This window comes from Triticum urartu, chromosome 4 (assembly GCF_003073215.2).
Source record: "Triticum urartu cultivar G1812 chromosome 4, Tu2.1, whole genome shotgun sequence".
NCBI classification, from domain to species: Eukaryota; Viridiplantae; Streptophyta; class Magnoliopsida; order Poales; family Poaceae; genus Triticum; species Triticum urartu.
Window position 1 is genome coordinate 548,958,852 of NC_053025.1, and position 24,181 is coordinate 548,983,032.

Below are 24,181 nucleotides of genomic sequence, written 5' to 3' on the forward strand. Positions count from 1 at the left end.
AAGATGGAGATCACAAGCACAAGATGATGATGGCCATATCATATCACTTATATTGATTGCATGTGATGTTTATCTTTTATGCATCTTATCTTGCTTTGATTGACGGTAGCATTATAAGATGATCTCTCACTAATTATCAAGAAGTGTTCTCCCTGAGTATGCACCGTTGCGAAAGTTCTTCGTGCTGAGACACCACGTGATGATCGGGTGTGATAGGCTCTACGTTCAAATACAACGGGTGCAAAACAGTTGCACATGCGGAATACTCAGGTTATACTTGACGAGCCAAGCATATACAAATATGGCCTCGGAACACGGAGACCGAAAGGTCGAGCGTGAATCATATAGTAGATATGATCAACATAGTGATGTTCACCAATGAAACTACTCCATCTCACATGATGATCGGACATGGTTTAGTTGATTTGGATCACGTAATCACTTAGAGGATTAGAGGGATGTCTATCTAAGTGGGAGTTCTTTAAGTAAATTAATTGAACCTAAATTTATCATGAAACTTAGTACTTGATAGTATCTTGCTTGTTTATGCTTGATTGTAGATAGATGGCTCGTGCTGTTGTTCCATTGAATTTTAATGCATTCCTTGAGAAAGCAAAGTTGAAAGATGATGGTAGCAATTACACGGACTGGGTCCGTAACTTGAGGATTATCCTCATTGCTGCACAGAAGAATTACGTCCTGGAAGCACCGCTGGGTGCCAGGCCTGCTGCTGGAGCAACACCAGATGTTATGAACGTCTGGCAGAGCAAAGATGATGACTACTCGATAGTTCAGTGTGCCATGCTTTACGGCTTAGAATCGGGACTTCAACGACGTTTTGAACGTCATGGAGCATATGAGATGTTCCAGGAGTTGAAGTTAATATTTCAAGCAAATGCCCGGATTGAGAGATATGAAGTCTCCAATAAGTTTTATAGCTGCAAGATGGAGGAGAACAGTTCTGTCAGTGAGCATATACTCAAAATGTCTGGGTATAATAATCACTTGATTCAATTGGGAGTTAATCTTCCAGATGATTGCGTCATTGACAGAATTCTCCAATCACTGCCACCAAGCTACAAGAGCTTCGTGATGAACTATAATATGCAAGGGATGAATAAGACTATTCCCGAGCTCTTCGCAATGCTTAAAGCTGCGGAGGTAGAAATCAAAAAGGAGCATCAAGTCTTGATGGTCAACAAGACCACTAGTTTCAAGAAAAAGGGCAAAGGGAAGAAGAAGGGGAACTTAAAAAAAACAGCAAGCAAGTTGCTACTCAAGAGAAGAAACCCAAACTTGGACCTAAGCCTGAAACTGAGTGCTTCTACTGCAAGCAGACTGGTCACTGGAAGCGGAACTGCCCCAAGTATTTGAAGGATAAGAAGGCTGGCAACGTGAACAAAGGTATATGTGATATACATGTTATTGATGTGTACCTTACTAATGCTCGCAGTAGCACCTGGGTATTTGATACTGGTTCTGTTGCTAATATTTGCAACTCGAAACAGGGACTACGGGTTAAGCGAAGATTGGCTAAGGACGAGGTGACGATGCGCGTGGGAAACGGTTCCAAAGTCGATGTGATCGCAGTCGGCACGCTACCTCTACATCTACCTTCGGGATTAATATTAGACCTAAATAATTGTTATTTGGTGCCAGCGTTAAGCATGAACATTATATCTGGATCTTGTTTGATGCGAGACGGTTATTCATTTAAATCTAAGAATAATGGTTGTTCTATTTATATGAGTAATATCTTTTATGGTCATGCACCCTTAAAGAGTGGTCTATTTTTATTGAATCTCGATAGTAGTGACACACATATTCATAGTGTTGAAGCCAAAAGATGCAGAGTTGATAATGATAGTGCAACTTATTTGTGGCACTGCCGTTTAGGTCATATCGGTGTAAAGCGCATGAAGAAACTCCATACTGGTGGACTTTTGGAACCACTTGATTATGAATCACTTGGTACTTGCGAACCATGCCTCATGGGCAAGATGACTAAAACACCGTTCTCCGGTACTATGGAGAGAGCAAAAGATTTGTTGTAAATCATACATACAGATGTATGTGGTCCGATGAATATTGAGGCTCGTGGCGGATATCGTTATTTTCTCACCTTCACAGATGACTTAAGCAGATATGGGTATATCTACTTAATGAAACACAAGTTTGAAACATTTGAAAAGTTCAAAGAATTTAGAGTGAAGTAGAAAATCATCGTAACAAGAAAATAAAATTCCTACGATCTGATCGTGGAGGAGAATATTTGAATTACGAGTTTGGTGTACATTTGAAAAATTGTGGAATAGTTTCGAAACTCACGCCACCCGGAACACCACAGCGTAATTGTGTGTCCGAACGTCGTAATCGTACTTTACTAGATATGGTGCAATCTATGATGTCTCTTACTGATTTACCGCTATCGTTTTGGGGATACGCTCTAGAGACAGCCGCATTCACGTTAAATAGGGCACCATCAAAATCCGTTGAGACGACGCCTTATGAACTGTGGTTTGGCAAGAAACCAAAGTTGTCGTTTCTGAAAGTTTGGGGCTGCGATGCTTATGTGAAAAAGCTTCAACCTGATAAACTCGAATCCAAATCGGAGAAATGTGTCTTCATAGGATATCCAAAGGAAACTATTGGATAGACCTTCTATCACAGATCCGAAGGCAAGACTTTTGTTGCTAAATTCGGAAACTTTCTGGAGAAGGAGTTTCTCTCGAAAGAAGTGAGTGGGAGGAAAGTAGAACTTGACGAGGTAACTGTACCTGCTCCCTTATTGGAAAGTAGTGCATCACAGAAAACTGTTTCAGTGACACATACACCAGTTAGTGAGGAAGCTAATGAGGATGATCATGAAACTTCAGAACAAGATACTACTGAACCTCATAGATCAACCAGAGTGAGATCAGCGCCAGAGTGGTACGGTAATCCTGTTCTGGAAGTCATGCTACTAGATCATGATGAACCTACGAACTATGAAGAAGCGATGGTGAGCCCAGATTCCGCAAAATGGCTTGAAGCCATGAAATCTGAGATGGGATCCATGTATGAGAACAAAGTATGGACTTTGGTTGACTTGCCCAATGATCGGCAAGCAATTGAGAATAAATGGATCTTCAAGAAGAAGACTGACGCTGACGGTAATATTACTGTCTACAAAGCTCGACTTGTCGCAAAAGGTTTTCGGCAAGTTCAAGGGATTGACTACGATGAGACCTTCTCACCCGTAGCGATGCTTAAGTCTGTCCGAATCATGTTAGCAATTGCCGCATTTTATGATTATGAAATTTGGCAGATGGATGTCAAAACTGCATTCCTGAATGGATTTCTAGAAGAAGAGTTGTATATGATGCAACCAGAAGGTTTTGTCGATCCAAAGGGAGCTAACAAAGTGTGCAAGCTCCAGCGATCCATTTATGGACTGGTGCAAGCCTCTCGGAGTTGGAATAAACACTTTGATAGTGTGATCAAAGCATTTGGTTTTATACAGACTTTTGGAGAAGCCTATATTTACAAGAAAGTTAGTGGGAGCTCTGTAGCATTTCTGATATTATATGTGGATGACATATTACTAATTGGAAATGATAAAGAATTTCTGGATAGCATAAAGAGATACTTGAATAAAAGTTTTTCAATGAAAGACCTCGGTGAAGCTGCTTACATATTAGGCATTAAGATCTATAGAGACAGATCAAAATGCTTAATTGGACTTTCACAAAGCACATACCTTGACAAAGTTTTGAAGAAGTTCAAAATGGATCAAGCAAAGAAAGGGTTCTTGCCTGTGTTACAAGGTGTGAAGTTGAGTAAGACTCAATGCCCGACCACTGTAGAAGATAGAGAGAAAATGAAACATGTTCCCTATGCTTCAGCCATAGGCTTCATCATGTATGCAATGTTGTGTACCAGACCTGATGTGTGCCTTGCTATAAGTCTAGCAGGAAGGTACCAAAGTGATCCAGGAGTGGATCACTGGACAGCGGTCAAGAACATCCTAAAATACCTGAAAAGGACTAAGGATATGTTTCTCATATATGGAGGTGACAAAGAGCTCATCGTAAAAGGTTACGTTGATGCAAGCTTTGACACTGATCCGGACGATTCTAAGTCGCAAACTGGATACGTGTTTACATTAAATGGTGGAGCTGTCAGTTGGTGCAGTTCTAAACAAAGCGTCGTAGCGGGATCTACATGTGAAGCGGAGTACATAGCTGCTTCGGAAGCAGCAAATGAAGGAGTCTGGATGAAGGAATTCATATCCGATCTAGGTGTCATACCTAGTGCATCGGGTCCAATGAAAATCTTTTGTGACAATACTGGTGCAATTGCCTTGGCAAAGGAATCCAGATTTCACAAGAGAACCAAGCACATTAAGAGACGCTTCAATTCCATCCGGGATCTAGTCCAGGTGGGAGACATAGAGATTTGCAAGATACATACGGATCTGAATGTTGCAGACCCATTGACTAAGCCTCTTCCACGAGCAAAACATGATCAGCACCAAAGCTCCATGGGTGTTAGAATCATTACTGTGTAATCTGGATTATTGACTCTAGTGCAAGTGGGAGACTGAAGGAAATATGCCCTAGAGGCAATAATAAAGTTATTATTTATTTCCTTATATCATGATAAATGTTTATTATTCATGCTAGAATTGTATTAACCGAAAACATAATACATGTGTGAATACATAGATAAACAGAGTGTCACTAGTATGCCTCTACTTGACTAGCTCGTTAATCAAAGATGGTTATGTTTCCTAACCATGAACAAAGAGTTGTTATTTGATTAACGGGATCACATCATTAGGTGAATGATCTGATTGACATGACCCATTCCATTAGCTTAGCACCCGATCGTTTAGTATGTTGCTATTGCTTTCTTCATGACTTATACATGTTCCTATGACTATGAGATTATGCAACTCCCGTTTGCCGGAGGAACACTTTGTGTGCTACCAAACGTCACAACGTAAATGGGTGATTATAAAGGTGCTCTACAGGTGTCTCCAAAGGTACATGTTGGGTTGGTGTATTTCGAGATTAGGATTTGTCACTCCGATTGTCGGAGAGGTATCTCTGGGCCCTCTCGGTAATACACATCACATAAGCCTTGCAAGCATTGCAACTAATGAGTTAGTTGTGAGATGATGTATTACGGAACGAGTAAAGAGACTTGCCGGTAACGAGATTGAACTAGGTATGGGATACCGACGATCGAATCTCGGGCAAGTAACATACCGATGACAAAGGGAACAACGTATGTTGTTATGCGGTCTGACCGATAAAAGATCTTCGTAGAATATGTAGGAGCCAATATGAGCATCCAGGTTCCGCTATTGGTTATTGACCAGAGACATGTCTCGGTCATGTCTACATTGTTCTCGAACCCGTAGGGTCCGCACGCTTAAGGTTTCGATGATAGTTATATTATGAGTTTATGAGTTTTGATGTACCGAAGTTAGTTCGGAGTCCCGGATGTGATCACGGACATAACAAGGAGTCTCTAAATGGTCGATACATAAAGATTGATATATTGGACGGCCATATTCAGACACGGAAAGTGTTCCGGGTGATTTCGGAGAAAACCGGAGAGCCGGAGGGTTACCGGAACCCCCCCGGGAGAAGTAATGGGCCATATGGGCCTTAGTGGAGAGAGAGAGAGGGGCAGCCAAAGGTGGGTTGCGTGCCTCCTCCCCCTGGTTCGAATTGGACTAGGAGAGGGGGGCGGCGCCCCCCCTTTCCCTCTCCCTCCCCACTTCTTTCCCTCTCCTAGTAGGAGTCCTACTCCTACTAGGAGGAGGACTCCTCCTTGGCGCGCCTATAGGGCCGGCCGGCCTCCTCCCCTTGCTCCTTTATATACGGGGGCAGGGGGCACCCCTAGACACACAAGTTGATCCACGTGATCATATTCTTAGCCGTGTGCGGTGCCCCCTTCCACCATAGTCCTCGACAATATTGTAGCGGTGCTTAGGCGAAGCCCTGCGACGGTAGTGCATCAAGATCGTCACCACGCCGTCGTGCTGACGAAACTCTTCCTCGACACTTTGCTGGATCGGAGTCCTGGGATCGTCATCGAGCTGAATGTGTGCTAGAACTCGGAGGTGCCGTAGTTTCGGTGCTTGATCGGTCGGGCCGTGGAGACGTACGACTACATCAACCAAACGCTTCCGTTGTCGATCTACAAGGGTACGTAGATCACACTCTCCCCTCTCGTTGTTATGCATCACCATGATCTTGCGTGTGCGTAGGAAATTTTTTGAAATTACTACGAAACCCAACATCTACATCATGTCATCTTGCTTAAAGTGTTACTCTGTTCTTATGAACTTAATACTCTAGATGCATGCTGGATAGCGGTCGATGTGTGGAGTAATAGTAGTAGATGCAGGCAGGAGTCGGTCTACTTGTCACGGACGTGATGCCTATATACATGATCATGCCTAGATATTCTCATAATTATTCGTTTTTCTATCAATTGCTCGACATCAATTTGTTCACCCACCGTAATACTTATGCTATCTTGAGAGAAGCCACTAGTGAAACCTATGGCCCCCGGGTCTATTTTCCATCATACAAGTTTCCAATCTATTTTATTTTGCAATCTTTACTTTCAATCTGTATCATAAAAATACCAAAAATAATTATCTTATTATCATTATCTCTATCAGATCTCACTCTTGCAAGTGGTCGTGAAGGGATTAACAACCCCTTTGTCGCGTTGGTTGCGAGGTTCTTATTTGTTTGTGTAGGTACGAGGTGACTCGCGCGTGGTCTCCTACTAGATTGATACCTTGGTTCTCAAAAACTGAGGGAAATACTTACGCTGCTTTGCTGCATCACCCTTTCCTCTTCAAGGGAAAACCAACGCATGCTCAAGAGGTAGCAGCGTCGGCTCCTGCGCGAGCACCGCCATCCCACGTGGTTGCGCAGCCGCAAGCAACTCGGATGGATCCGGTGCACGGGGCTGCCGGGGGGCACCAGCATGCCGCGGATCATCATGGACCGCCGACGCGCCATGGTGGCGGCGACGGTGGCTCGGGACATTGTTTTCCGGCTTTTCGTGGCAGAGCCTTCGATGATCACGGACATCACCGAGGTTAATGGGGGACGACGGTGATGATGTGTATGGTGAAGGTCAACATCGCGGCTCGTCATCCTCCGGCGGAAAGGCATGGTTATGCCTGGCAGAGCGATGGGATGGTGGAGCGTCCGTTTCTCGGCCCTTTGGGAGGTTTTGTTGAGGGGGCATCCGGCCCGGACTACAGACAGAGAGGTGGGTTTAGAGGATCTCGGAATGGCCGCGGTGGCAAGAACCGTTACCCTCAGCCTCCACCGCCTGCCACTACGTCACCGACGTTGCTGAGCCGACGGTGTCTTCAGAGGTGGTTGTTCAGCAGACGCCCACATTGTTTAGCCAGGTCCTAGCTGCGGTGTCAGATTTGGCTACTGCGGCAGAGCCCGCAAACGAGACGATAGTAGCAGGCTCTGTTGGAGTGCCTGACAGGGCGGGTGGTGAGAAAGCTAGCAAATGGGCCCGCAAGAAAGAGAAAATGCTTTGCTATCGCTGTGGTGAACAGGGGCACTTCATTGCTGAATGTACCGCTGAGCTTTGTGATACTTGTTCCAAACCAATGCATGCTTCAGGAGAGTGCCCGCTTTTGCGTGAGCCCATGCCGGGTGTTATGATCTATGGTGTGTGCTGCACTGAGTTGATGTTTTTCGGGTCTCCTAGTGCTACGGAGATACCTGATGTGCCTCAGAGTGCAACCACAGGGGTGGTGAAAGTTACCAAGGGTGATTTGACCGATGCACAGATCTTGCACAGGCTGAATGAGTTGGCACCGGGTAACCATCAGTGGGAACTTATCAGACTCGAGGATAATATGTACAAGGTGGACTTTCCCTCGACTGAGGATTTGGAGCGACAACTGAGTTTCGGGTTGTGCAAAGTTCCAGGCACTGAGTGCATCCTCGAGTTTCATGAGTGGAAAAAGGTTGAGCCCAAAGGTAAACCACTCACTCAAGTTTGGCTTCGTTTCTCAGGGGCACCGTCCAAGCCGTTGAATGATGTTCGAGTTGCGGCTAGCTTGGGGGCGTTGGTTGGAAAAACCGAGAGGGTGGATATGGCCTTTACCCATGCTCATGGGGTGGGCAGATTGCTTGTTAGCATCCTTGATATTGAGTACGTGCCAGATGTCGTTAAGTGTACCCATAGAGGCATGATTTATAACCTCGAGATTGATTTCGAGGACACCGATCTTTTCTTTGAGGCTTTGGCAGCGAATGATGTTGACATGCTGGATAAGGATGATGGCTCGGGTAACAAGGAGGTGCGACAGGATGACCGTGGACACGACGCGTCTAACATCCAGGGATCTGATGCGATGGCATCCGGGAAAGGGACTTCACCAGTCCACGACTGCACCCATGAGCACCTTGAGATTTGGTTCGTTCAAGCCTGCATCCGCTCCTTCGAGATTGTGGAGTGATCGGGTGGGGCGTGATGACGTGTTTGAGCGATCGCTTCCTACCTTGGATTTTGTTTATGCTGATGCTCCTGTGGATGCTGAGTTTGTTGCTGTGTTACCCTTGGTGGAGATTGTACCGACAGCACCAGTAGCGTCTGACCTGGGTGGTGCTTCTCCGCGGGCGAGGAGCCCAGTTAGGACTGCTGCCGAGGAGGCCGTGCCGCGGGCCAGCGGGGCAGTCAGACTAGGTGGGGGCGAGGGCAAGAGGCCTCCTCCCCTGACTCTCCCTTGGCGACCAGACAGGGTGGGGGGCGCGGGCAGGAGGCCTCCGCCCCTGCATCTCCTTCGTCGTGCTCAGCTTCGGCGGCTGTCGGGTTTTGGGTTCCGGCAGACCCTTGAGGTTCGAACACTGGGTGCGCGCGGAGATCTCTCCCCTACCGATCTACGTCCCATCCTCTCGTGCGAACTAAGATGAAAATGATGAACAACACAAGAGACACGATGTTTATACTGGTTCGGGCCACCGTTGTGGTGTAATACCCTACTCCAGTGTGTGGTGTGGTGGATTGCCTCTGGAGTTGATGATGGACAGTACAAGGGAAGAACAGCCTCGCGAGACGTGTTCTTGAGTTGGTGCGATGAACTGCTAGGGTGAGTTCAGTCGCCTCTCTCTCTCTGCTGGGGTTCTACCAGATCTCTCCGGGGGGTCTCTCCCTACTCTGTGGTGGCTAGCTATATTTATAGAGGCCCTGGGCCTCTCCCAAAATAATGAGCGGGAAGGGCGCCAACAATTGGCCATTTCGAAGGGGAACATCTAGTACAAGTTATCCTGACCAAAGGTGGTCTTCGGCTGCCAAAAGCACTGGCGATGACGCCGTCTTGGGCTCCATTGTGACCTCCGTCCTGTCGTCCGGCTAGTCTTGGTCTCGTTGCACCGGAATGGTAACCTTTGCCTGATGCCTTGGCCTGTGCTTGCCCCCTTTGCACCAAAGGGGAAACAAGGACACTGCGCAGGCCGGCACCCGCCTGGCGCCCGCCTGGTCTCGATCGTCATGGCTTGCATCATGGGTTCCTCGCGAGGTACCCCTGCCTTGATCTCTCCGCCTCCTCGCAAGCCTGCCTGATGAGGCTGCCTCTGAGGAAGCTTCCTGTCGTCCGCCCCGCGAGGCTTGGCCCCTCGCGAGGGTCTTTGAGCTTGAGCTGATGAAGATGGGCCGCGCTGGGCCCCCGCTTGAGCCATGCCGCAGGCCGTAGGCAGGCAAGTCTGGGGACCCCCATTCCCAGAACGCCGACAGTAGCCCCGGGCCCAAGGCGCGCGCGGGCTTGGCTTAGCAGAGAAGCGAAGGGGCAAGCACGAAGCGCCACGGGCGCTAACAGCCTGCGGCCTTGGGCGCCGCGTGGCGGTTGATTGGGCGTGGGCGTCTGCACTTCCCACGACGCCTTGCTGCGCGCCAAGCTAAGCGGACCCGTAGTTGCACACAGTTGTTCCTCCTTTGGCTGCCCACTGGCCTCCTACCTTTCCTATTCTCTGAGCTCCAACCTCCGCCGCCAATCCGGCCCGAGCTCTTCCCCTTCCCCAACGCCATGGCGCCGACAAAGAAAGGAAGGGGGAAGAAGCCCGCGCCTTCGTCCTGCGCACCTCCAGCGGCGGCCCCCGCCGTCGATCGGTCAATCATACTCAATCCGGAAGCCTTGGACAAGGTCCACTCCGCCCTCGCTTCCATCTTCAACGAGTGCGGCCGGACCACAGTTTGGCCCGCATCCCGCGCCTTTCTGGCTAGGACCGTCACGGAGGTCCGATTCTTCGTTGATGCCTTATGGCGGGTCTGGTTCCCCCCTTTTCTGCTTTCTTCAATGTTGTGCTCTCCCATTATCAGATCCACATGATGCACCTCGGGCCGTTGTCCATTACCCTCTTGGCCGTCTTTGCTTTCGTGTGCGAGGCAATGATAGGCATCCCTCCTTCTGCTGCTCTATTGCGACACTTCTTCTCTTTGCACCTGAGCGATCCCACTCAGTGCTCGGGGTGTGTAAACTTCTTCGCTGTGCCCGAGACGGCTGCTTCAGGGATTGACTTTGGCCTTCCGCCTTCTCAGGCTAGATTCAGAGAGCGGTGGATGTACGTGGACGTCGGGGTGCCTAGCCCCTTGCTCTCGCACCCGACCTTGCCTGCTGTTCCCAACCCAGGCTGGGGTCATGAACCGCTCGCGAGCCCCCGGCTCGCTTTCGTCTGGCGCCGCTTCGAAAGTTTGAGGGCGCACAATGTGACAGCACCCAAGGTGGTGAGGGAGTTCCTTCTTTGTCGCATTGCTCCTCTCCAGCGCCACTCTCGCCGGATGTGGGACTTTGCGGGGCGCGGAGACCGCATGCGGCTTTAGGAGGAGGATTTGGCGCCCGAAGTGCTGCGGACGGTGCTTTGGGTCTTGACTGGTGATCCTTCCCCAGGCAGCCTACGGAGCGGTGGCGTCCTTCTGTACCTTTGTTCCGGCAGGGCCGATTTCGTGAAGCAGATGCCTAGCTTCGACAAGTGGGGGCTGCGCCCGGCTGGCCTCACGGGGCCACGCGAGAACCCAGTTGTCGTGGTTGCTGCCCCCGCCGCCCACAGCGGTCCCTCCCCGGGTGGCAGAGCGGGAAGAGAGCCGGCGGGGGCCGAGGTGGCTGATGTTGAGGTGGTGGCGCCGCGTGAAGCCTCAAAGGCGGCATCCCCCGAGGCTCGCCCTGGTGCGGTGGTTGATGCAGGGTTTTGGCCTTCGGCTCCTGAGGCCGGGGCTCCTGAGCCCCCAGCCGTTCTTCGCGAGGCGACGCCCGATGGTGCCCCCAAAGCTGACTCCTTCGGCGCTGACAATCCTGAGGCTGCTTCTGCGCCCCAGGCCGACCCCCGCCCCAGGCGCTTGGGTCGGTTTCGTGTAGACTTCGAGGCCCTTCGCAAGAGGAAGGAGGCCTCAGGCGGCAGCAACCTCCCTTGGCACTTGTTGAAGCGCAGGAAGTACTTTGCCATGGACAAGTAAGCCTTCTTCTTTTCCTGCTCACTTGCTCTGTTATCCTTGTGGCTGATCGTGGCCCTTCAGGTCCCGCCTTGCTGAGTCCGTCGAGTCGACCCAGGAGCCAGCCCCAGCAGCTTCGCCCCCTTTGCTGGCTCCGGGTCCGCCGAGCTCAGGTGGCGCCCTCGCCGCTGGACCAGTTGGTGGAGTGATCTGCTCCATAGGGCACCTCGAGCTTGCTCGCCCGATGCCCTTTCTTCGCGAGTCTTCTTGGGGCGCGTCAGGCTTGCCCCGTGCCCCTTCTCTAGTCATAGAAGGCGAATGGCTGAGGTCCGTCCTTGGCTCCTCCTCCGTGGGCGGATCGATGCCGGCCCGGACTCTCAGGGCGGTCCATCCGGCGACGGCTGGGGCGGCAGCCCCCTGCCCCACGCCTGGAGGGGGCTTACCATCCCGGGGCCCTCTGCATGCTCTAGCGGAAGAGGGTGACGTGGAAGAGGTGCTCAGGCATGCTCGGGAGCGTCGTGCCCTTCGTGAAGAGTTCCTCCAGGGGGCGGCGGATGCGGTGAGCCGAATCGGGGAAGAGCTTGCTGACGAGGATGCACGCCTTGAGGCCGAAGGTTTGTGCCTTGTTGAGGAGAAGTGCAAACTAAAGGTTGCCGTAGCCCTCGTGCGTCATCAACGTGATCTTGACAACGCGAAGGCTGAGGCGTCGCTGGCAGCTTCACGGGAGGCCTGCTCCCTGGCCGTTGAGGAGGCTCGGGAGGCAGACCGGCGACGCAAGGATGCGGAGGAGCGTGCACGGGAGCTCCAAGCCTGGAGCAACTCCCTGGAGCAGCAAGTGGAATTGCGCCAGGCGGCCCTTGAGTCGATAGGGGCGGCCTCTGTCGACCGGGTGGAGCTTCTGAAGCGCGAGGAGGTGCTGACGCTGGAGGCCGTCGAGCGCAACCTTGACCTTGAGTGGTTGGAGACGAGGGAGCGCCTGGTGGCCCAGGCGGAGGATGACGTTGCCGCGCGTGAAGCCCGAGCCCAGGAAGAAGTCAATCGCCGCATGGCGGAAGCTCGCTCGGTCCTTGAGCGCGAACATGGGACGAGGTTGGGGCTGATCAAGGCTGAGGCCGAGGGCTGGACCGCAGCCCTCAGGGCCAAACTGACCGAAGCAACGCGGCGTGCGGACTCCTCCGCAGCCTCCCTCGGCGCGACGCAGGCAGAGCTATCCTCTTCCCGGGCTGAGCAGCTTCTTCTTCAACAGAGGGTGGATGACACCGAGGCCGTCGCCCAGCGAAGTGAGGACGAGCTCCGTTGGCGGCGGGTTCTGGACCATGTGCATGCCCCCATGCTTCAAACGCTCCGAGAGAGGGCCAACACAGCTTTGGGCTATGTCTGCGAGGCTGCTGCTAGGGAGCCGCACGAGGTCAACTACGCCGGCAACCTCCAATTTTTCACTGATGTGGTGACACTTCTGGAGAACCGGTCTGAGAGGTCCCGCTGGCTTGTCGAAGAGAGGAGCCGAGCCTTTCTCGGGCGTGCCTTCTCCCGTGTCTTCAGCTATCTGCAGGACAGGGACCCCCACTTTGACTTCGATGCTGCCATCGCACCCGTGCCCATTGCCGTCCGAGGTGGCCTGGCGCGGTGGGTGGAGGACAACGTGGACGCCCTCGTCGGGGCCTTCATGTCTGATGACGACGGCGTGGTCGTGGGCGCCAATGAAGGCGACGTTGTGGACGATCCTGGCGATGATGGGGATGCTGGCGGCGGTGGTGACAATGTCAACGATGCCAGTGACGCTTCCGAGGGCGCCCCAGAAGACGTGGTGAGTGATATGTCCGACTGACCGCATGTCTTTGCAGTTTATCCTGCATGAACAAGACTCGGGCTTGGCCCTGAAGAATATAAAGATTGTAATCCGTACTCTGGTGAGCACAACGTTATGCGTGAGTTTAGTTGCTAGCCCGGTGATTGTTCGGTTGACTCGTTTACCTTCCGGCCCTGGCGTGCGCTGAGCGGGCCTACGGGGGGATGCTACGCCTCCGGCGTCCCTCGATTAACCTGCTGATCCTGTGACGAGGACCTCCGGAGAGGGCGCAGAGACAGTGGTCCTGGCTGTAGGCGTGCCTGGCCCGACCTGGCTCACGAGGGGCTCGTGAGGGGGGGGGAAGCTGACGCTAGCTTGGGGCGTAAATCCGAAACCAGAACGCGAGAGATTGCTCGAACGAGACTAAACACCCCCTCCCCGAATGCACGCAAGCTTCGAACTCAAATTCAACTTAAATCCAAACCAAAGAAACTTACTGACAAGGAAGAAGCAAAAAAGCAAAAAGGCGGAAGAAAAACAAAAAAGCCGCGTCCGGCGCCTAGTCTAGTCTTCGACGTCTTCTCACCAGCGTGGAGCTAAGTGCTGCCACTAGGCATGGGCGGGAGCCCCAGGGCCTGAGGTTGGCGCTCCTGAGACTCCGGGGCGTGTACAGCCCCACTCATTATTACGTGAGAGTGTCACGGGGCGGCGAGCTTCACAGGCACTGGGCCTTCTTCACAGGTACTGGCCTTGCTTCATATCACCAGACGAGGGCCCCGCCTTGCGCCTCACTCTGCCGCCATTGACGGCGACCGGAAACCAAGGACGACGCCAATGGGGTAGAGCGGTCGCCAGCGGTTCCCCCAACGACCACGGGTCCTCCGCCGGGGGCAGGCCATGGGGCACCTCCCCGGCAGAGGGCCTACCTCCGGAGAACATCTTGACCCGACCACCGCGAGGGGGAGCCCGGATCTCGGCCCCTTTCCTGCAGCACCCTGCACCCTCCTCCCGAGGGATAAGAAGCTGCAGCGTTGGGGCAGCCATCCGCTGCGGCGACCTGTACCTCCTGCGACCCATGGTTAGCATAAGCTTGCTCCTGAGGGATGAGTGGTACCCGATAGTTGCCGCTGTCGGCGCGATTGTCGATGCTCTCTTGGGATTTCTGGAAGAGCTCGGCTTCCAGCGCCTCTTCGTCCCAGCCGGGCCCGAGGAACAAGTCGTGACCTTCTTCCAGCTCGCGCCCTTAATCCACCATGCGGGGTACATAGGCCTCCAGGGCGACCACCTCGTGGACCTCGCTGTAGCGCCCCACATGCCACGCAGTCTGGCTTGGGGCGTCGCCTTGTATGTGATGACGCGGTGGTCCGCCGAGGCCAAAGGCCGCGGCACGCATCCCTTCATTGGCCTGGGGAAGGGCCGACGCGATCTGCCGCCCGGTGCCGGCGGAGGTGTTGGCACTGGACCGGCCCTGGGGCCCGCCTGAAATCGCGTCGGGCGTGCATAATGCCGCCGTGCGACCTGTCCTGGATCTGGGGCAGCAGCTGGATGCAGAAGGGGGGCGCTCCCGAGGCGGCGGCGTCCAGGAGCTCGGCCACTCGCTCCAACAACACGTCGCGGCCGCCTTCCAGCAAGCGGCACCGTAGTAGCTCTCGGGCCACCATGAGCGCGGCCCTGGAGTTCGCCTGCTCCCGTCGGGTGTATGGTGCCGTGGCAGCGGCGTGGTTCGAGGCCCTTGCTGCGGCCCGCACCTGCCGTGGCGTGAGGGCAGGCGGCGTCTGGCCGCGTCGCCCGCGCCCCACAGCGCCCTGCGGAGCACGAGCTGCCTGAGGCGCAAGGTTGAGGTCGCCCTGAGACGGCGACTCGGCGTGGGCGGGCCACACTGCCCAGCGGTTGGCAGCCGGGTTGCTTGACATCTGGGTGGAGAAGCGGCGGAACGCGATGCAGAGGAAGGAGGACTCTGGCGCATCCCTACCTGGCGCGCCAAATGTCGGGTTTCGGGTTCCGGCAGACCCTTGAGGTTCGAACACTAGGGTGCGCGCGGAGATCTCTTCCCTACCGATCTACGTCCGATCCTCTCGTGCGAACTAAGATGAAAATGATGAACAACACACGAGACACGATGTTTATACTGGTTCGGGCCACCGTTGTGGTGTAATACCCTACTCCAGTGTGTGGTGTGGTGGATTGCCTCTGGGGCTGATGATGGACAGTACAAGGGAAGAACAGCCTCGCGAGAGGTGTTCTTGAGCTGGTGCGATGAACTGTTAGGGTGAGTTCAGTCGCCTCTCTCTCTCTCTCTGCTGGGGTTCTACCAGATCTCTCCGGGGGGTCTCTCCCTACTCTGTGGTGGCTAGCTCTATTTATAGAGGCCATGGGTCTCTCCCCAAATAATGAGCGAGAAGGGCGCCAACAATTGGCCATTTCAAAGGGGAACATCTAGTACAAGTTATCCTGACCAAAGGTGGTCTTCAGCTGCCAAAAGCACTGGCGATGACGCCGTCTTGGGCTCCACGGTGACCTCCGTCCTGCCGTCCGGCTGGTCTTGGTCTCGTTGCACCGGAATGGTAACCTTTGCCTGATGCCTTGGCCTGTGCTTGCCTCCTTTGCACCAAAGGGGAAACAAGGAAACTGCGCAGGCCGGCGCCCGCCTGGTGCCCGCCTGGTCTCGATCGTCATGGCTTGCGTCACGGATTCCTTGCGAGGTACCCCTGCCTTGATCTCTCCGCCTCCTCGCGAGCCTGCCTGATGAGGCTGCCTCTGAGGAAGCTTCCTGTCGTCCGCCCCGTTAGGCTTGGTCCCTCGCGAGGGTCTTTGAGCTTGAGCTGATGAAGATAGGCCGTGCTAGGCCCCTGCTTGAGCCACGCCGCAGGCCGCAGGCAGGCAAGTCTGGGGACCCCCGTTCCCAGAACACCGACAGCGGCAGGACCGGAAGGGGGACGTGGGCAGGAGTTCTTCGTCCCCACTTCTCCCCTGGCGGCATCTGCTTCGCCCCGAGTGGCGTGTCCGATGGTGACATCGCCTCACTCAGCCTATGGGACCAGGCCGGGAGGGGGCGTGGGCAGGCGGCCTTCACCCCTTCCTCTCCCTTGGCGCCAGCGGTTGGTGTGGTTCCGATGGCGTCTCTGGGGTCCGGCCACCGATCGATACCGCGGGAGGCTTCCACGGCTCTAGGAGGTTGTTCGGCTGTTCCAGTTCAGTCGAGCTCTATTGGGGGTTGGGCAAGAGGCCCCACCTCAAACGGGCCCACGCGGGAGGAGATCATTGCGTTTGGAGGGATCTTGGATCCTGTTTCTGAAGGACGATGGATGAGAAGTCGTCTTCAGGAGCAGCCGGATGTTGATGACATGCAGCTGAAGTCCGCTATGCGGGCGGCCAAGCTTCGTGACGTTGAGATCACTACTGGTATGTCAGTCAATATGTCTAATTCAATTTTACATTTTTCCAATGATGAGATTGTTCACAATGAAAATCTTAGGGGTCTCACTAGGTAGTAATGGTAATGAAATCACTAGATCAGTTAATGATATCCTCGATCTAGAAGTGGAGCGCGCTTTGGAAATGATTCGTAATCTAGCTGCTGTTAAACCCGTGAACGATTCCGACATAGACGCGTTGGGAGTCAGGGTTCTTGATAGTTTTTGTGCGGATCTTGGTCCTACACTTCCTGAGACAGAGGAAGATGAGGATTTTAGTTCCCCTAGGGACTCGATCCATGTTGATGTTCCAGAGGTTAGGTCCACGGAGGCCGGTTGTGAGGATCGTCTGACATACCAAAATAAGCCTAAGCGGAAGTGGAAACAGAAGGTTTATCCAGTTTCGGCTGTACGTAGAAGTTCTAGGATCCATACCTCTAAAAAATTTCATGATGAAATATGAGAGGATTTTTTTTGGAATAATAGAGGTCTTGAAGACTTGGCTAAAAGGAGGTTTCTAGCCGATGCGTCTACTGAACACAAGCTGAACTTTATCGCCCTTTCCAAAACTGGAAGGGACAACTTCCCCCCCCATTCCTTAGCACTCTTTCTGGGGGTGTCGACTTCGACTGGCATTGTCTACCTCCAAGAGGAAGGTCCGATGGGATCTTATTTGGAGTTAGGTGTGATTCATTGGAAGTTCGGAGTGTGGTCATGGGGGACTTTGCGGTAAAATTTAGGGTGAGATCAAAGGCCGATGGGTTTAATTGGGCATTGGTGGCGGTGTATGGTGTCGCGCAGCCAGAACTCAAACCTGATTTCTTGGTTGATCTCGTCCGTATTTGTGGTAGTGAGCAGCTCCCAATTCTCGTTGGGGGCGATTTTAACATTATTCGAAGAAGGGAGGAAAAGAATAATGAGAATTTTGATGGCAGATGGTCGTTTATGTTCAATACCATAGTCGAAAGCTTGGATCTTAGAGAGATAGAGCTTTCTGGTAGGAAATTCACTTGGGCTAATTCGTTACCAAACCCGACTTTTGAGAAGTTGGACCGTGTCCTCGCCAGTGTCGAATGGGAGCAGAAGTTTCCCCTGGTAACAGTCCAAGCGTTATCGCGCGCAGTCTCGGATCACACTCCGTTGCTAATTGATTCTGGTGAGGCCACCCATGTGGGAATAAAAATTACTTTTCTTTCGAATTATCGTGGTTTGAAAGAGAAGGGTTCCTAGATCTGATAGCAAGGGAATGGGCTAAAGATTTAGGAGGGACGTCGCCTGTTGAAAGATGACAGAATAAGATTAGGCATCTACGAACATTCCTTCGTGGATGGGCAAAGCATACGCATGGGATATAAAGGCTGAGAAGGAAAGGCTCCTTCTACTTATTCAATCCCTCGATATAAAAGCTGAATCCACTATTTTAGATACCAGAGAGCTAGAAACTAAAATGGAGGCGAAGGTGAGACTGAAAGAACTCCTTCGAGAGGAGGAATTGAAGTGGGCATTGCGAGCTAAAGTTCGCAAAATCACCCAAGGGGTTGACAACACTCAATTCTTTCATATGATTGCAAATGGCAAGCACCGAAAGAAGAGGATATTTCAGCTAGAGCAAGACGAGGGGATGATTCTAGGACAAGAGAACCTTAAAATTTATATAACTAATTACTATAAGCAGTTGTTTGGACCTCCGGAGGATAATTTTGTATCCTTAGATGACCCCAGGGTTGAGGATGTCCCTCAACTTGCAGCGGATGAGAATGATATTTTGACCACCCCATTTACGGAGAAAGAGGTGTTTGAGGCCATTGTAGGGTTTCGTAGTAATTTCAAAAAAATTCCTACGCACACGCAAGATCATGGTGATGCATAGCAATGAGAGGGGGAGAGTGTGATCTACGTACCCTTGTAGATCGACAACGGAAGCGTTAACTTGGTTGATGTAGTCGTACGTCTCCACGGCCCGACCGATCAAGCACCGAAACTACGGCACCTCCGAGTTCTAGCACACGTTCAGCTCGATGACGATCCCCGAACTCCGATCCAGCAAAGTGTCGGGGAAGGGTTCCATCAGCACGACGGCGTGGTGACGATCTTGATGTACTACCGTCTCAGGGCTTCGCCTAAGCACTGCTACAATATTATCGAGGACTATGGTGGAAGGGGGCACCGCACACGGCTAAGAATATGATCACGTGGATCAACTTGTGTGTCTAGGGGTGCCCCTTGCCTCCGTATATAAAGGATCCAAGGGGGGTGCGGCCGGCCCTAGTAGGAGGCGCGCAGGAGGAGTCCTACTCCTACCGGGAGTAGGACTCCCCTCCCTTTCCTTGTCCAAGTAGGAGAGGGGGAAGGAGAGAAGGAAAAGGGGGGGCGCCGCCCCTCCCTCCTTGTCCAATTTGGACTAGGCGGAGAGGGGGCGCGCGGCCTGCCCTGGCAGCCCCTCCTCTTCTCCACTTTAGGCCCATGAGGCCCATTAACCCCCCGGGGGGTTCCGGTAACCCGCCGGTGCTCCGGTTTTATCCGAAACTTCCCCAGAACACTTCCGGTGTCCTAATATAGCCGTCCAATATATCAATCTTTATTTCTCGACCATTTAGAGACTCCTTGTTATGTCCGTGATCACATCCGGGACTCCGAACTAACTTCGGTACATCAAAACTCATAAACTCATAATATAACTGTCATCGAAACCTTAAGCGTGCGGACCCTACAGGTTCGAGAACAATGTAGACATGACCGAGACACGTCTGCGGTCAATAACCAATAGCGGAACCTGGATGCTCATATTGGCTCCTACATATTCTACGAAGATCTTTTATCGGTCAGACCGCATAACAACATACGTTGTTCCCTTTGTCATCGGTATGTTACTTGCCCGAGATTCGATCGTCGGTATCCCATACCTAGTTCAATCTCGTTACCGGCAAGTCTCTTTACTCGTTCCGTAATACATCATCTCACAACTAACTCATTAGTTGCAATGCTTGCAAGGCTTATGTGATGTGCATTACCGAGAGGGCCCAGAGATACCTCTCCGACAATCGGAGTGACAAATCCTAATCTCGAAATACGCCAACCCAACATGTACCTTTGGAGACACCTGTAGAGCACCTTTATAATCACCCATTTACGTTGTGACGTTTGGTAGCACACAAAGTGTTCCTCCGGCAAACGGGAGTTGCATAATCTCATAGTCATAGGAACATGTATAAGTCATGAAGAAAGCAATAGCAACATACTAAACGATCGGGTGCTAAGTTAATGGAATGGGTCATGTCAATCAGATCATTCACCTAATGATGTGATCCCGTTAATCAAATAACAACTCTTTGTTCATGGTTAGGAAACATAACCATCTTTGATTAACGAGCTAGTCAAGTAGAGGCATACTAGTGACACTCTGTTTGTCTATGTATTCACACATGTATTATGTTTCCGGTTAATACAATTCTAGCATGAATAATAAACATTTATCATGATATAAGGAAATAAATAATAACTTTATTATTGCCTCTAGGGCATATTTCCTTCAGCAACATCGTTGCAACACTTGCACATACGATCCGTAGAAAAGCATGCAATGATGTTGCAACATTTTGAACATGTCCATGAAGCAACAAAATCAAGGCATGCAAAAGAAAGTCATCCATTGCAGCAACTAGTTAAAATGGGTTGTTGCGTAGTAAGCGAGGTTTAGACAAAGCGTACACAACAACACGAAAACACATTTGTAATATGAGAAAAGTATCCCCTTCAAATACACACATGAAGCTAGGATCACCGCAAGATAATATCAATGTGTACACAATTTACGCATTTGCAGCGTGCTAAAACACCCTTCGCGACATGAAAAATAATCGAGTTCTCTAATCTTGGTAGTTATGAAACATATACTTGAAAGCTTAGTTTTTCTATTAAATCTTTTGTGTTCACGTGAACCCCAGGTGCATAAAGTTCATTCCCGCTGGTGTGTGTGTGTGAACTTGGCAATATCAAATATCTTATCGAACATTTGTTAAAAACATTATCTCACCCAGCTTTGGTTTTGCGATGAGACCACCAATGACCAGTGTTGAACACAAGCACATCGGCACCTATCCATTTCGTTGAGCTCCGAGCAATTGTATCAATCTGCAACGTCTCTGTGTTGCCTTCGCTCACCAGGAAATGAGCCATATGGTACTCGACACTACAGTTGTAGTCCTACATGCATGAATCAAATAAATTTTATTTTACATTGAAATGAATGACTAATATTGTTTTAAAAGGACTGACTTAAGGAGGCCCACGTAAAAACTAGACTATAATACCCTTTGCAACAAAAGAACATCTTAATCTCAACCACTAATCTGCATGTGAACTCCTAATGACTTTTGTAAAAGGGGATGTACTGAAGCACACCCCTTATAAGGGGATCTCACGAGGCGTACCTCCCCAACCCTCGTCCCTCGCGTCGCTCTCGCGGGCGGCGGCAGGGGAACCCTAGCCCCCACCCCGCGCCCGCACCCGCCTCCTACACCATCCCCTCCCCTCGCCACCGCCAGAAGGCGCCGTCGGGCAAAGCCCGGTGCGCGTCGGCGGCGGCGGGGCCCTTCTTCTCCTTCTGGCGTGCGGCTATAACGCGAGATGCGGCGGCACGGCGGAGTCTTGACTGATGCGGCGAGGGCGCGTCGTGTGGCGCGGTGGCCAGACGGCGGCGCGAGCGGGTGGCCAGGCCGTGGCGGCTGCGCGAGGGGTTGGCTTCGGGGCGATGGCGCGGTCACGAATCCATCATGGATCTGGTCCTGCGGGCGCGGTCTCGGCCTCCCCTGCTCGGCCGGCGGGTCTTGGTGGGGGGACTTCTCCTTGCTGAGATCTGGCGGTGGCGGCCTGGATCATCCAGATCCCAGCAAGGATGGCAGCGGCCCGTGCACGAGAGATGGAGGTCTTCGATCAAATCTGGGTGAAAACCTGCTATTGGCTATTGCCAAGGCCGACGATGGTGACGATGTCCACGTCGTTCCCTTCCTGAAGGCATCGCCGAGGAGAAGTTCAAGGCCACTCTCTGCTACCTCCGAGGGAAACCCTAAATCAGTAGATCGGATGATTGCGGCTCTCTGGTGTCGTTTCCCCCTTGGGGGCGTCATTTTTGGAGGTGCACATGGGCTCAAGGGACCAGAGGACGGCGTCTTTGGCGGAGCGGTGCTTCATCTTACACATCGATGGTGGCGGATCTCGGCGGCGTGGCGCTGTGGAGATTCGGCGTCTGATGCGCGAAGATGGACTCGCGCAGGAGGAGGAAGCTGTCTGGCGTCATGGTAGCGTTGATGGCAGAGAGGCCTGGCAAGGTCGGTGCTTCAGTTCTGCTCTGAGGATGGACCGAGGGATAATGGAGGTGACGGCCCTTGCAGCGTGCGGTGCTCACTGGGAGTGTGCCAGATCGGTGTGGGACCCAATCCAGGTAGTGGCTTGGATGGGACACCCGGCTTTAGATGTTAGGCTTTGGTGCGATGTCTGTTTGGTATTAGGCCCTGGAATGTCCGGGCCTGAGAGTAGCTTCCCCGCAGTAGTCAAGGTTACTAATGGGATTTTGACAGAGGCACAGATTGTGCGGCAGTTGAGGGATCTTGTACCAGGCGATTATCAGTGGGACCTTGTCAAGTTGGAGGATCAGACTTACAAGGTGGACTTCCCCACTAAGGAGGATCAATTCCATGCTCTCAAATATGGCTTGTGTAGAGTTCAGAGCATGAATATTGCCATTGCATTTGATGAGTGGACAGAGAAGGAGCCCGAGGGTACACCATTAGAGAAGGTGTGGGTTCGTTTCTTTGGGGCACCGCGCAAATATATTAATCATTTTCTGGTTTCTTGGAGCTTGGGTTGACATGCCGTTTACTCATTGGTAAGACGAAGCAGGTTGACATGCCGTTTACTCGAGCTCACGAAGCTGCGAGGCTTCTTGTGAGTGTGCTCAGTTTGCAGCACATGCCAGATGTGGTCAAGTGGACACATGGCGGGGCTACATATGTGCTCGAGCTTGACATTGAGGATACGTCGGTACCACAGGAGGGAGATGATCTTCAGGACATGGATATGACTGAGGTAGATGGAGCCCAGGGAATCAGGAATAAGGGTCCTGAGAGTAATCCACAAGAGTCGTCCAAGGGGCCAGAGTCGCAGACAGATAAGGCGGCTACGGCCAAGGGACCGTCTTCCACGACACCAATTAACACGCTTAGGTTTGGTTCTTTTGGTGCTTGGTCTGCACCTAGTCGGTTATGGAGCAACCGGGTGGAGGCGGACGACCCTGAGGAGCTCGAGTTACCACCGGTGTTGCTCCCTTCTGTTGGTTCTCCTAATGTGCTTTTGTCCCAGAGGGTTGATTCCGAGGTTCAGGACTTGTAGGGAACCGATATACCGATAGCGATTGGGGGGATGATGGGCAGGAGGCTCGCATCCCCAGCCCAATTTCGACTATACCTGGCCAGTTGGGGGAGGGGCGTGGGCAGGAGGCCCGCCCTGCTCTCTCACCACGGGGCAGTCCTGGACAGCTTGGAGCGGGGTGCAGGCAGGAGACCCACAACTCGTCGTCGTCGTCTCCGCGCCACGATGCCGGATTGGGGGGAGCGGGACGGTGGAGCAGGTGGCTCCATGGTTGCGGCTCCCACCATTGCGGCTGTGGTTGCTCGCTCGGCCGTGCCTATCCCTTCTTCACCAGCCTTTAGGGATGGGCGTCCGAGTGGGGAGCACTCACCTCCGGAGAGGACTATGGAGGAGCTCGTCACCTTCGGTGGGATCCCGGATCCGGTTACGTCTGGCAGGCGTGTCAGCAACCGGATCCAGGAACAACCTGATGCTGATGACCCGCAGTTAGCGCACGCCAAGAAGGCGGCCATGCTTCGAGATGTCGAGGCAACTACATGTATGTCTTTTGATAGAAGTTGTTCAATTATGCATTTTTTTGAACATGAAATTATGGATAAGGCAAACAACTTAGGAATTACTTTGGGTTCAATGAAAAAGAGGTAGCGAAATCTGTTAATGATCTTTTGGATTTAGAAGCAGAACGGGCCTCTGAAATAATTAGGAACCTTGCATCAGTTAAACCCACGAATGAGGATGACATGAATAATCTAGGAATTGTAGCCCTAGAAAACATTTGCAATATTCTTTTGCCAAGTGATGATGCCGAGGATGAGGAGGGGTCGGAGAGTATGGACATGGTAGAGCCTCTAGTCACGGAGGGCACTGTTTTGTGTTATGTTGAACATACGTGTACGGAGGGTGCTGGGGAGAAGCCTAAGCGACCCTGGAACGAAAGATTTATCCTACCTCCGCAGTTCGTAGAAGCGCTAGAGTTAAGCTTAAGAAAAAAAAATTCCATGATGACATATGAAAGGAATCTTTTGGAATAGCAGAGGTCTAGCTGACTGATGTCTACTACACAACCTTCTTCTTGTAGACGTTATTGGGCCTCCAAGTGCAGAGGTTTGTAGGACAGTAGCAAATTTCCCTCAAGTGGATGACCTAA